General features: G+C 36.9%; 1 protein-coding gene across 1 annotated transcript in view; it reads right to left on the bottom strand.

Annotated features, from left to right (window-relative positions):
• The window catches only part of LOC103535887 (heparan sulfate glucosamine 3-O-sulfotransferase 1), a 38,342-nt gene extending 26,842 nt beyond the window's left edge, over positions 1-11,500 (bottom strand). Inside the window, exon 1 of the mRNA XM_008501993.2 lies at positions 11,417-11,500. The gene's annotated coding sequence lies outside the window, so the exon portion shown is untranslated. The remainder of the gene's footprint in view (positions 1-11,416) is intronic.
• Positions 11,501-12,321: the final 821 nt, after the last annotated feature.

Genomic DNA, 12,321 nt, shown 5'->3' with positions numbered 1-12,321 from the left:
ACAACAAATTTTTTCCACTTAAGAAGCAAAAGTTCTTAGATAATTTGGAGAAGGGGCAAGAAGATTTCCCCATTTTTTTGTTTCCATTAAGCTGGGTGAAACAAACTCCTCTAGCTATACACATTTCCTACACATGTCAGAATGGTAAGATCTGCCTTAGAGCTGGGATTCCTGGGACCTGTAGTTCCCTTCAAGTCAATTAGGAGTAGGAAAGACAGTAATTCTATTATTCAGAATAATGTTTTCTCATTAAATACTAAGCTGAAGTAATCTCTCAACAGAGAGATTCCCTCCAAAAGTTTCTGTCCAGCTCTAAACTGATACCTGGAATTCCTTTAAACCTTATGCAAGTACATTTTTAACTGGTAAAAACAAGCTCATTTCAATTACACACTGCAGTAGACTTAAACCACTGTACATGAGGCATGTTATTCCATGAGGACCCATGTTGAATATTTCTCCTTCAATAGCTATAAAACTTAAATTTAATTCTGAGTCTTACCCAAATCTTCCTATATAGCTACTCATTGTGTATGCTTTGGTTGCGTCATCTGTTAAAATAAAACCATAATAAGACTGCACAAATAAACATAATTTTATCATCATTAAAATCTATACATGAAAAGTTTATAAAGTAGCTGTTGCTATTTTTAACAGTAAACAATATTCACATTTCATGGGACCAGGACCAACAGCACAGGACTGTACAAGGCAGAGACAAATGCACATATAATAAGCTGCATGCAGAGGCAATTGGTATTTTCAGATTCACAATTTTAAAAAATTACTCAAAATCCTAAACTTCTTTATCTAAACCTTTTCAACAAGAACTCTAGCAAGTACTTTTCCCACTGTACTCAGCTCTGGTCCTCCTGTACTCAGCACTGGTGAGGCCACACCTTGAGTACTGTGTTCAGTTTTGGGCCCTTCACTACAGGAAAGCCATGGAGCTGCTGGAGTGTGTGCAGAGAAGAACAATGGGGCTGGTGAAGGGTCTGGAGCACAAGTCTTTTAAGGAGCAAATGAGGGAACTGGGGTTGTTAAGCCTGAAGAAAAGGCTGAGGGTAGACATTATTGCTCTCTACAACTACCTGAAAGGAGGTGGTAGCAAGGGCTATTTTCTTGCTAGTAACAAGCAATATAACAAGGGGAAACGGCTTTAAAGTTTAGGTTGGACATTAGGAAAAAACTTCTTTATGTAAAGGGTTATTAAACACTGGAATGGGCTGTCCAGGGAAGTGGTTGAACCACCAACAGTGAATGTGTTTAAAAATCATACAGATATAGTGCCTAGGGACATTGCTAACAGTGGGCTGGTAGAGCTAGATTAGTAGAGCTACGTGAGAGGTTGGACTGGATGACCTTACAGGTCTTTTCCAACCTGAAAAAATCTGTGATTCTATTTTTCAAGGAACCTTTAAGAGATTAATGGAAAATCATCTCTGTCAAAACTAATACTTGCAATCTGAGACACAGTTTTTTCCTGCTTCACACTTGTATATACCAGTGATAATTTCCATCTAATAAATGAGAATACCCTAGGATCACAAAAAGCAAATTAGAAACAGCAGTGCAGCCCATATTTCTTTATGTAAAGTAATATAATCAGCTTGAACAGGACTAACATACTAAAACATGTATAATGTTATTCTACAATTGGCTGAAAAGTTAATTGCCTTAATTAGTTTATATGGTATTTTTTTAATAGAAATTTTACACGCTCAATATTAGAATATTCAAAGAAACAATACATAACAAAACAAAATGCTTTAACAGCATTTCCTTCTAGTGCAAGCTAGTACAAATTTAAATATCCCCCACTGGGCAATATAGAGCTATGTTCAATGCTGTATATTTCTATTGGCTTCTGTTTGAATAAAGGAAAATGCTTCATTATAGAAGCCAAGTCAAACAATTCCTTGGAGCATTAAAGCACAATATTCAGTGCATATGAACACATAGGGATTCAAAACAAAAGCTATACAATGCTCTTTTCTAAATACCTGAATATGTGACTTTGGGGACTGACTTCTTAGTGAAGATTTATAATATTTCCATTTTCTAAAATTCCATACGTAGTTATCACAAGAGTACCCTTTTCAACACAGATTTAGTTTTAAAATTCTTGTTTTCTATCACTGGCACTATTTATGCTATCAGAATACTGTAGACAAAGTGCAAGCATAAAGAGGCAGCCATAAAATGTTTAAATTAAAGTCCTAAACTTCCATAATTTTGCTCCAAGAAGGTTAAAATAAAGGGTGAAAAAAAATTCAGCCCTCTAACCTGCTAAAGGCTTAATCTCTCAGGATTTTTTGCAGCAAACAAGCATGGATCTTACTTTAGGATCCAGAAAGTTAGAGCTAATGTAAGAATGCAATAGAGTATGAAAATAACAAGCCTTTTCTTTTTCTTCATTCTTCAGTGCACATGTCAGAAAACCCTAGCAGCACAAAAAAGTCTACACATTGTAAGGATATTTCTTTATTCTACTACAGGAGGGGAGAGAAAAATATCATAGCCATAAAATCAGCAGTGCACAGGTTACTAAAACTGCTGGAAGACTCCACACTTAATAATTAATTAAATTATTAATTAACTTATTAACTAATTAATAACATAATAAATTCTGTAAGTTAAGCAAACAGATTAAAAAAAAACCCCACACAACTAGACCAAAAAAATTTAACTAAATTGAGCTATTCACAGAATAATCTCAAGGTCACATGTGGTACAAAGGAAACAGTCAGAGCCTTCTGAAACTATCAGAATTTAATGCATGGAGATTATGCCTAAAAGAAGCTCACCTCTTGCAACCTAGAAAAAATACTGTAAATGTTTATTTTCATAGTTAATCTCAGGAATCTACCTCTAGAAAGTGTTAAACTTGACAACTGCAAATGATTTTCCATCTTAAACTTGACAGTGCTTTCCTTTATAAATTGTACAATGGGAAATGCAGATGTGTGGGAATTAAAGTGAAGCAAGCCATAAGGATGCTCAAGAATCTGGATGTTATAAGATAAGAACTTTTTTATCCTGAAGTGTTTACTTCATATATGAAGAGGTCACAAGATACAATATTTCCTTACAATATCTGTAAACTATTTAAAAAAATTAAATTATCTAGAAACAATAAATAACAAACTCTGAAGTTCTAGTAATTTTTTTTTGTGTCTAAACAGCTATTTGCAGGGCTTTCCCGACTTTAATTTCCTAAGATCTGCTTACTGTATAAAATGCACAGAATAGCTTAGTTGAGTAATACAGTATTTTTAGGTGTATGATTTTGACTAGTTAAGCCAAGAAAACAGATGACAACTACTTTCTTTTTAATCTTACTGTTGAAGTAAAGCTGTAAACCTTTTCCTGCCAGAAATAATCCTCAAACTGATTGCTGTCAACAGATTGCTGGAGGGAAAGTCTGTCAACCAAGGATGGTGGAGACAGGAAAGACAATCTCCCTCTTGCCATGTGTTACCAAACTTCCATGGAAAAAAAAAAAAGAAAAAAAAAAGATAAATCTGACAATCTTTGCAAATTAAAGCTCTATTCTGTATCAACCTTTTAAAAAATTGTTCTGTATGCTACCCAACATATTAATTCAGGAAAACTTACATCTGACTAGGCTGTTAGCAAAGAGACATAATGTTATTCAAATGTTCAGAATGAAATCATGTATCTTTGTTCCTTAAAAATGAAATTATTCCTTGCAAGAGATGATTTTAGATATTGAAGGATATGGTCTGCCCATTATATATTTCAAACAAATTTAAATCAAAATTAAAAATCCTATCCAATTTCTAGGTCTAAAATACATGGACCCTATACTGTTCATTTGTAGCAGCTTACTTACCTGCTTCAGAGGGTGTAATGAAGATTATTAGTATCTATCAAGAGGTTTCTACCACGTAAGCACTATATAAATACTAAATTATGACAAGGACAGAAGTAGCTCAGTCTATTTATTCAGAAACTAAGAAGTTACACTGGATTACTTTATTCATTCATGTCTATAAAACAGTATTTCTACTGACTGAAATTTTTCCATTTATAAGTACAAACTATCTCTTTATTATCTTGCTCTTGGGCTTTCATTGTTTTTTATCAATGAAAACATTTATCAATGTTTTTTATCAATCAAGCTAACATTACAAATAAGGACTTTAGAACACATTTGCTATGGTTGATCCTTGGGAAAAAAAAAACCTCTCTTGTTTGCAGCTTATACAAAGTTTAATTAGGCATTTTTTTTTCCCTTTAAACCATTTTTAGACAACAAAAAGGCAAGACCTGCAGAGACTTAAATGTAATACACAAAATGGCTGATTAGCACTCTGAAGAAATATAGTACGGCAAAAAAATAAATAATTTTCTCCATTGTTCTGCAGGTAATGTGTAACATTTTACCTAATAACTATATCTGCACCTTTTATGGCACCAGTTGAAAAGGATTTGCTTTGCCTTTCAAAGTTAAACAAACATACAGCATTAACGGGAATTTTTAGACAATAACAAAAAGAAGAAAATCCAAAAGCAATTATTATTCTGAAATTCAGATGATGCACCTATATTGATTTTGAAAATAAAGGTAAAGGCTAGAGCTGCATACTTGCACAGGTCCCCATTAGCACTTTTTTGATTCCCACCTGCTCACTGCAGCTTAGATGCCAAGAGCCATTTCTTTCCAATTCTGAAGCCATCCAGAGATGCTTCAGCATCACAGAGAAATAAAATCCTTCAGTTTTCCTAATGGAGTTTCTTCAAGACAATAATTCAGAGTCAAACTGCAAAGACTAGATTTCTTCTCAAAATCAGTGTCAAAGTATTAAGTTGAAAGTATAGTTAGCTCATAACTGTATCCCTGGGACATTATCTTCATTTTAAGGAGGAGAAAAAAAGAGAGTCAGCAGTTTCAGTATTTTTAAGTACTGCCTCTGGCAATGGAAAATCTTCATTTGATGAAAAGTTTCCCCACAAAAAAAAAAAAAAAAAAAAAAAGGATCAATGGCTTGACAAGCCCACCAAAAACTCCTTCTATTCAAGCAATATTGAATAAATTTTTCTCAGACAAAATACCTTAATCCTAGACCAAGCTTAAATAGAGCACTGAGCATCACACTAGAACCTGTGCTTACAGTGAGGATAGTCCAGTGTCTCTTCTGTTGCCTTAAGCTGGGAAAGCAGATTAGTGTGGAATAGAAAAAGAAAATGAGGAATACAGATACAATTCTTCAAGGGTTTTTTTGCCATCTGAGGGAAGGATATATTTAAAGTCCTTTAATTTTTCTAACATAAGATACACAATTGATTCAGCTGATTAATTAGCCTGATTAATTCACCCCCATTTCACAATCAATTTCAAGATTACACATTTCAAAATTTTTATAACTATACCTAAGCCCAGAGGGTCCTTCTCCTTTAAAAATGAGGAGGAAATAAATTTAATGCAAAAACCCCACACAGTGCTCTGTGATATTCAAGATATTATCTTGAATTATCAAGATATTATCTTCACTGTGTCAAACACATGGTATGGGGCAATTCGCACTCATACTCTAAGATATAAACGAAAGGACAATTGTCAGTTAGTGTGTGTGTACCCATGTGCCAGTGGCTATTAAATCAGGACAAGGAAGGATGTTGAAAAGACATTTTTTTCTGTTAATTAGACTGGCCAGGGCACTAGTAGTCTAAATTATTACTGATTAAGTATGTAAGTGAGGTAAAATGAAAACTGGTGAAACTGTGCGCTCAGAGGATTGTGATCAGTGCCACAAAATTCATCTAGATGGCCAGTTACTAATGGTGTGCCCCAGAGGGTTGATATGGGGGCAATGCTAATTAACATCTTCATTAATAACTCGAATAATGAGACTGCAAACACTCTAAGTAAGCAAACAGGCAGAAAAGGATGGGAGAGGAGCAAGGAAAGGAGGCACTTCTGGAGGACAAGAAGTTGAACATGGACCAGCAATGTGCCTTTGTGGTAATGAAGGCTGACATCCTCCTGAGCTGCACTAGGAAACACAGTGCCAGCAGGCTTAGAGAGATGATCCTTCTCCTCAGCAACAGCAAGGACACACATGGTGTAGTGAGTCCAGTCCTGCACTCCCCAATAGATAAAATCACAAATCATGGAGTGTTAGGAGTTGGAAGGCACCTTGAGAGATCATGGAGTACAACCACTCTGCCAGAGCAGGACCACCTAGGTAGGACCACCCTGTGTAGGGCCCACAGGAAGATGTCCAGGTGAGTTTTGAGCATCTCCAGAGGAGACTTCACAACCTCACTTGGCAGCCTGTTCCAGTTTTTTGTCACCCTCACATTGAAAAAGCTTTTTCTTATGAAGGACATGAACATGGCAGTGTGCATCCCTTAAATGGACACAGATGAATGGGCACTGGAGTACCTGTCATACAAAGAGAGGCTGGGAGAACTGGGGTTGTTTAAAAGCCTGCAGAAGGCTCAGGGATCTTACCAATAAATACCTGATGGGAGGGAGAACAGAAGACAAACAGATTCTTCTCAGTAGCAGCCAGTGAAAGTATTAGAGGCAGACGTCATAAACAGAAACAAAAGAAATTCCATTTGAACACAAGAAAAAACATTTTTTCATGTGAGGACTGTCCAATACTGAAACAGCTTGCCTGTTGAGGCTGTGAAGCATCAATCCTTGGAGATACTCAAAACCCAACTGGAGATAGCCCTTGGCAACATACTCTACATAATCTAGTTTTGAACAGGAAGATTGAACTGGATGATCTCCAGAGGTCCACTCCATCTTCTTCGGTTCTGTTATTCTGTTTGTTACATATCCAGTTGATTTTTTGTGTAACCAGCTTCATTACATACATAAAGGCAGGCCATTGCTATTTAGCACAATAATGCTAATGTCCTATCCTGACTTTTAAATGTATAAATTACATGACACACTCTGCTTTCTTATCTACAATTAAAAATATTAAGTATGAAGTTAGAGTAATACTACATGCATTTCCATTAAAATCCTGTTACACTTTGGGCATTAAGCAAAATCAACACTAGTAAAGGGTTTAAAAACACAGTTGCAAGGTCAGAATGCAAGAAAAGTAAGACTCATGCAAATACTATTTATATTTTTTCAAATGAAACATTTAAAAAATAGTTGCTTTAAGACTACCCTTTAACATAATTAATGAAATCTATCCATATTTGTATTACAGCTCACTCAAGTAATTCAAACCATTGCAGCACATAAGTTCCTTTACTATCTTTTCTGCTTTACATTTCAGTTAGAAACATCTGTTTGTTTAATATGGAGAGGTTAACTTTCTTCTTAAAAGCCTTAAAAAACTTTCTTCTTAGCCTTAAAAACTTCCTAGACTATTTGTTAGTTTTAGCCAAGGGGATGTAAGTGCATTTTTTTCCTCTGTACAAATGTCTTCAATATTTGAACAGAATGACTACTACATATTAATCGTGAGAAAAGCTAAACTTCTAAATATGCATGAAAAGGTAATGACTTTTTAAGGATACAGGTGGAGGTGCAGTCCTGCAGCAACATTGGCAGAAGATTCTGGTCAGTTCCACAGTTTCTATTCAAAACTGTAGGAAGCAGTAAGACTGATACAGCTCTGGTAGCTGTCGCCTGTTTCACAGATACCAGTAGAAATAAGGACTGGATTGAAAATACACAGCTGCTTTATCAGATAAGAAAGGTCTACAAAAGAAAGAAACACATTCCCAGCAAAAGAACACAATCCAGGAGAGATTCTTGTCTTTTGAGTACAAGGAAACTTGGACGTAAACTTCAGGAGTAAGAATAATTTTCTTCTGTGAACCCATATGAATTAGCTGTTGTCCTGAAGTAGCATGTAGAGAATTACAATAACTTTCACTCATTTCAACAAATTTACTCATCAGAAACATAGGTCAGCCTGTTATTTAATAGAATAACCTAAGCAATTTTTAAATTATGCAGTCACAATTGCTACTTTTCACTTCAATATTTTCTTTTCAGTAGTAATTCAATGATGCAATTTTCAACTGTTTTCCATGTCATCCTTAAAAATCCCACTGTATTCCACATCTACCTTGTCTTTTTTGTTAAGACTCAAGAAAACACCATTTGATTCAAATCACCACAGCATTTCTGTGATTACATGGTGTGTTGTAACTTGAGAGCAACGGGAAAAAGAAATTGCACACCTGCCTCTACTTTACAACATGAAGATTAAGCCAACTGGCATACCTGTAAAACAAACTTGATTTTCACAAATATGTGATAAAGTATGTTCAGTAGACCACGTGGAGCACTGGCACCATTATTCAAGACCTTGAGGAAAAACTTCAGGTACAAAGTGTTTCATTCAGAATCATGTTACTAGGCTCTGTATCTTCCTATTTATTGTTTTACTGGACAGACTGGGAGGCATGTGCTCTACTTGTTTGTGTTGATCCTAGCACATAAAAGCTGAGGAAGGTGCATAATCAAGGTTTATAATTTACCAAGGGGTACACACTAAGGAAGGAGTTGTTTTTTATATAATGATACTGAGATATTAAAAATAAGAATATATTTAGGCTGCAAATTCCAAAGAAGTTCTAAGCATTAGGAAAGCGGTTTTGAAACATCTTTCCAGAAAGAGCAACAGGGCAAAGTACTTAACTGGCTTTAAAGTAGACTATGGTGACTTTATGACTGGGATTAGGCAGGATTTGTTGCCTAAATCAGAAAGGCCTTTTCTTCAGTGCTGAATAACTTTGGTGAAGAACTGCTCCGTTTTCTCTCCCCTCCTTTCTAGTCTTTTTGTTCCCAAAATTCCCACCAAAATTCAACTGGGGCTATGAGATGACAACATGCAATTTTTTAACTTGAAAACAGTCTTAAACCTCTACCCCTCTATCTATAAAATATTGCATCAAAACAGATAACTGGAAGCTCTCCTTGAGACTGAAAGATTTAATCAGCAACTAAAAAGAGCAATGCATTGCAAACATACAGCTATTATATTGCCTCTGTAGGTCTTCATTAAATATTTGTCCTCCTTGCCAGTTTAAGGGATAACTACTTACTATATAAACACCCCAAAAAGGAATGTGGTTGTGCTTTCTGCTTATACATCTCAAATGCTAGCACTGTACTTTTCAATGTTGATGTGGCTACCCAAAAACTTCACATAAGCTTCTGGTAGGACATATAGCTACCTGACACCCCTCATAACATACTATGTTCTTGTTCGTCGATGAACAACCTGTTCAAAAGTTTCCCTATGGCAGTGTGTAACTCAAAACCAGCCACAGAAAATAAGGAATGTTCATGTGACTACAGATTTGGGCACCACATAGCTATTTGTATACCATTAGAAGAACATTAAGCAAATTTGCAGGCAGCTAACTCATCTCCATTCAGCTTCTTTCAAAGCTATATCCACCAAGAAACATTCAGCACTATGGTTACATGATACAAAAGACATTCTCATCATTTTGCAAATGTTGACAATCCAGGTGGGTCCATCACTCACTGAAGTCACCAAGCCTACGTCTACAGTATCAAACACAGTTAAGTTATTATATACACAACAAGGTCTGGTGACTGTAAACACATTTCCCTGCACCCCTCTGGCTGACAAATGCTTTGTTTTTCATTTTGGATTGAAAATGTTTTTACAGTCTAAGTTGATTGACACTTAGGCACTCAAACATAAATTTCACTTAAAAATTACACTGGACAAAAACCTAAGCAGTGAAAGAAACTGTTCAAACCTCTAATTTTTCAGAACTTTTGTATTACTTGTATATGAGATACTTAGCCAAAGCACTATCCAGAACAATGCCAGTTACACAGAAGAAGTATTTCTATTATAGTGCTGTCTCAGACATAAAAATGTTCACCACAGTATACTTCAGGCACCCTGGGGCCTGTTGTTTATGACAGCATTTCCGTTTGGAGACAGAAGAATGAGAGAAGAAAACAAATCGCTCTCCTGTTCCAAGTTAAAGTTTGAATTCCACCTTTATTGACTGTCATTTGACTTTTACCATCTCTTTTTCTGTGATAAACCAAATTGTCAACAACAACAGCTCTTTTAATTGTTTTGTTATAGAATATATACTCTGGACTATAGGCCAGGACTTCCACCTTAACTGTCATTAACTGCTGTATACGAGAGCATGATTTTGTTCAACAATGACATGCAGTGTTTGATTCAACAAAAAGACAATTTAAAGATTTCTTTCTCTCTGCTAGTCTCCTTATAAATGCTTGCCTTTTTATTTCCAGCTTGTGCTTATTTTTGGCTTCCTAATTTTGTTGCTGTAAAACAGTAATATAAAAACTGGTACATACATGCCTTGCTTTTAAAGTAAGCATATTGAGTGGTTAGCCTAGCTCATATGTTCTTGCTGACCTCACAGATTTCTGGGTTATTATTAGGTTTTCTTACTAGCAGTTTTTTAACTAATATAGTCCTCTTTTGCCACACATATACACAAACTTTTACAATAAGCTCATAACTTCTGAGACTTCCAAATAACTTGTGCTGCTGAAGAACACAAATGACTTGACTTAATACAGTGTACAGGATACATTGATAAAATTCATCTTTTTAATAAGAAAGTGGATTTTTTATGTAACAGGAATGAGAGAACTTAACAATATTTACCATTTACAGTATTATCAAATACATTAGGCTATTAAAGCAATTAACCCCAGTCTAACTCAGTTCCATCTGAAAGGCGAAAGCCTCAGTCTAGTTTTGCCAGCTGGTGGCAAAAAACACTTTAGTCAAATATAAGAAAATTCAGTACAACTAAATTAGTAATAATTTCTACAGTACAAAAACATGACCTTATAACTCTCCTTTTCTACTTTATGAAGCAATACATGCCACAGGAATAAATATCCCTGTACACAAACATCTAACTCAACAGGAGTTCTCCTGAGTTCAGTTCATTTAAAAGGCAAGTGTCAAGAACTATTGCAGTGTTGCCTTAGAGGCAGTAAGCGAAATTCTTCAAAGTAGCTTACCACATTTTTAAAGCTTTTTTTTTTTTCAACAGATGAAAACAAACAAAGCAGACAGCACACAGTTTTTAGGCACTGTAGCTGTGATCTCCTGAGTTCAAGTTTTCTCCAATATGTATCTCAGAAAATATGGTTTTGTACAGAATAAAAACTGAAAGTAAATTTTAACAGCCTGGCTATTCTCAGACTTCCTATGTGTAGCAAAAATGATAGGACATATGTCCAAAGGCACCATCCTTATACTGTCATCGATACCAACTCTGCAAGAGATTTCAGGCTATAATGTGTAAATCACTACTACACACTCTTAATAGTACTTTCTATTTAATCAGGAGAGAGCAAAAATCCCCTCTAGAATTCCAATAAAAACCAACAGTTTAAAGTGAAATGATGTAGTTTATATCTGACCTGGGTTTCAGTCTTTTCCTAGTGGGAAATATAAATTCAGCATTTGGATACATAATCCTACAAGCTCTTGAAAGCCGACTCCACCGCGAACACTTCACATGATTTATAGCTCTGCTCCAGATTCAGATGACAAGTCTCGGCGGAGCAGGTGCAACGGGATATTTTTTCCTTCCTTCCGAGATTATTCCCTCGTATGTAAATTAATTAAGCAAGTCCTCATCACTCTCGCGTAAGGGGGAAGATGAAGCTAATGAATTACCAGCGTTTAGTTTCTCCCGCGGAGGGGTGACCCGGCAGCCGGGCGGAGGGAGGGGGCTCGCTGGTGTTACTGCTGAAGCCACAGCTATTTTGACAGTCTCAGTGGTGATAAAAGTGAGCCCAGTTCCCGCACAGTTATTTTAAGAGAGCAATTCTTAAACCACGGACAGGAATTTGGAAGAACCTCGGGGACCCTCCCTACACACCCACCCTGGTCGACAGCATTAGCACTTCACTCCCCCCCCACTCGCCAAGTTAAAACTGCCCTGACACAGTGCTCTCCCACCCCCAGCCCTGTCCCCTTCCCTGGCTGCCGGGGAAAGGGCAGTCCCGACTCTCCTTACCTCCTCCGGAGTCATGGAGAGCGGTGCGGTGCGCCCGCGGCCCCATCTCGGCGTTGCCGGAGGCGACGGCTCCGCGCCGAAGCGGAGAGGAGCGACGGGGCCAGCGTTCTCCTCAGCCCTTCACCCCGCCGAATTACACCTCGGGCCGGTGGCACAGCCCGCTCCACATAAATGCATTAACAGCAGCCACATCATGATGAATTCATCACTCCCGGTGACCAGAGGAGGAGGCACGCGATGGGGAGCTGGGGCTGCGGGGAGACAAGGCGCACGGGAGCGCCCCCCTCGCTGGAGCTCATCCCC

The sequence above is a fragment of the Calypte anna genome, chromosome 6 (genome assembly GCF_003957555.1).
Source record: "Calypte anna isolate BGI_N300 chromosome 6, bCalAnn1_v1.p, whole genome shotgun sequence".
In the NCBI taxonomy this organism is placed as follows: Eukaryota; Metazoa; Chordata; class Aves; order Apodiformes; family Trochilidae; genus Calypte; species Calypte anna.
This window is presented reverse-complemented; position numbering and strand designations above follow the sequence as displayed.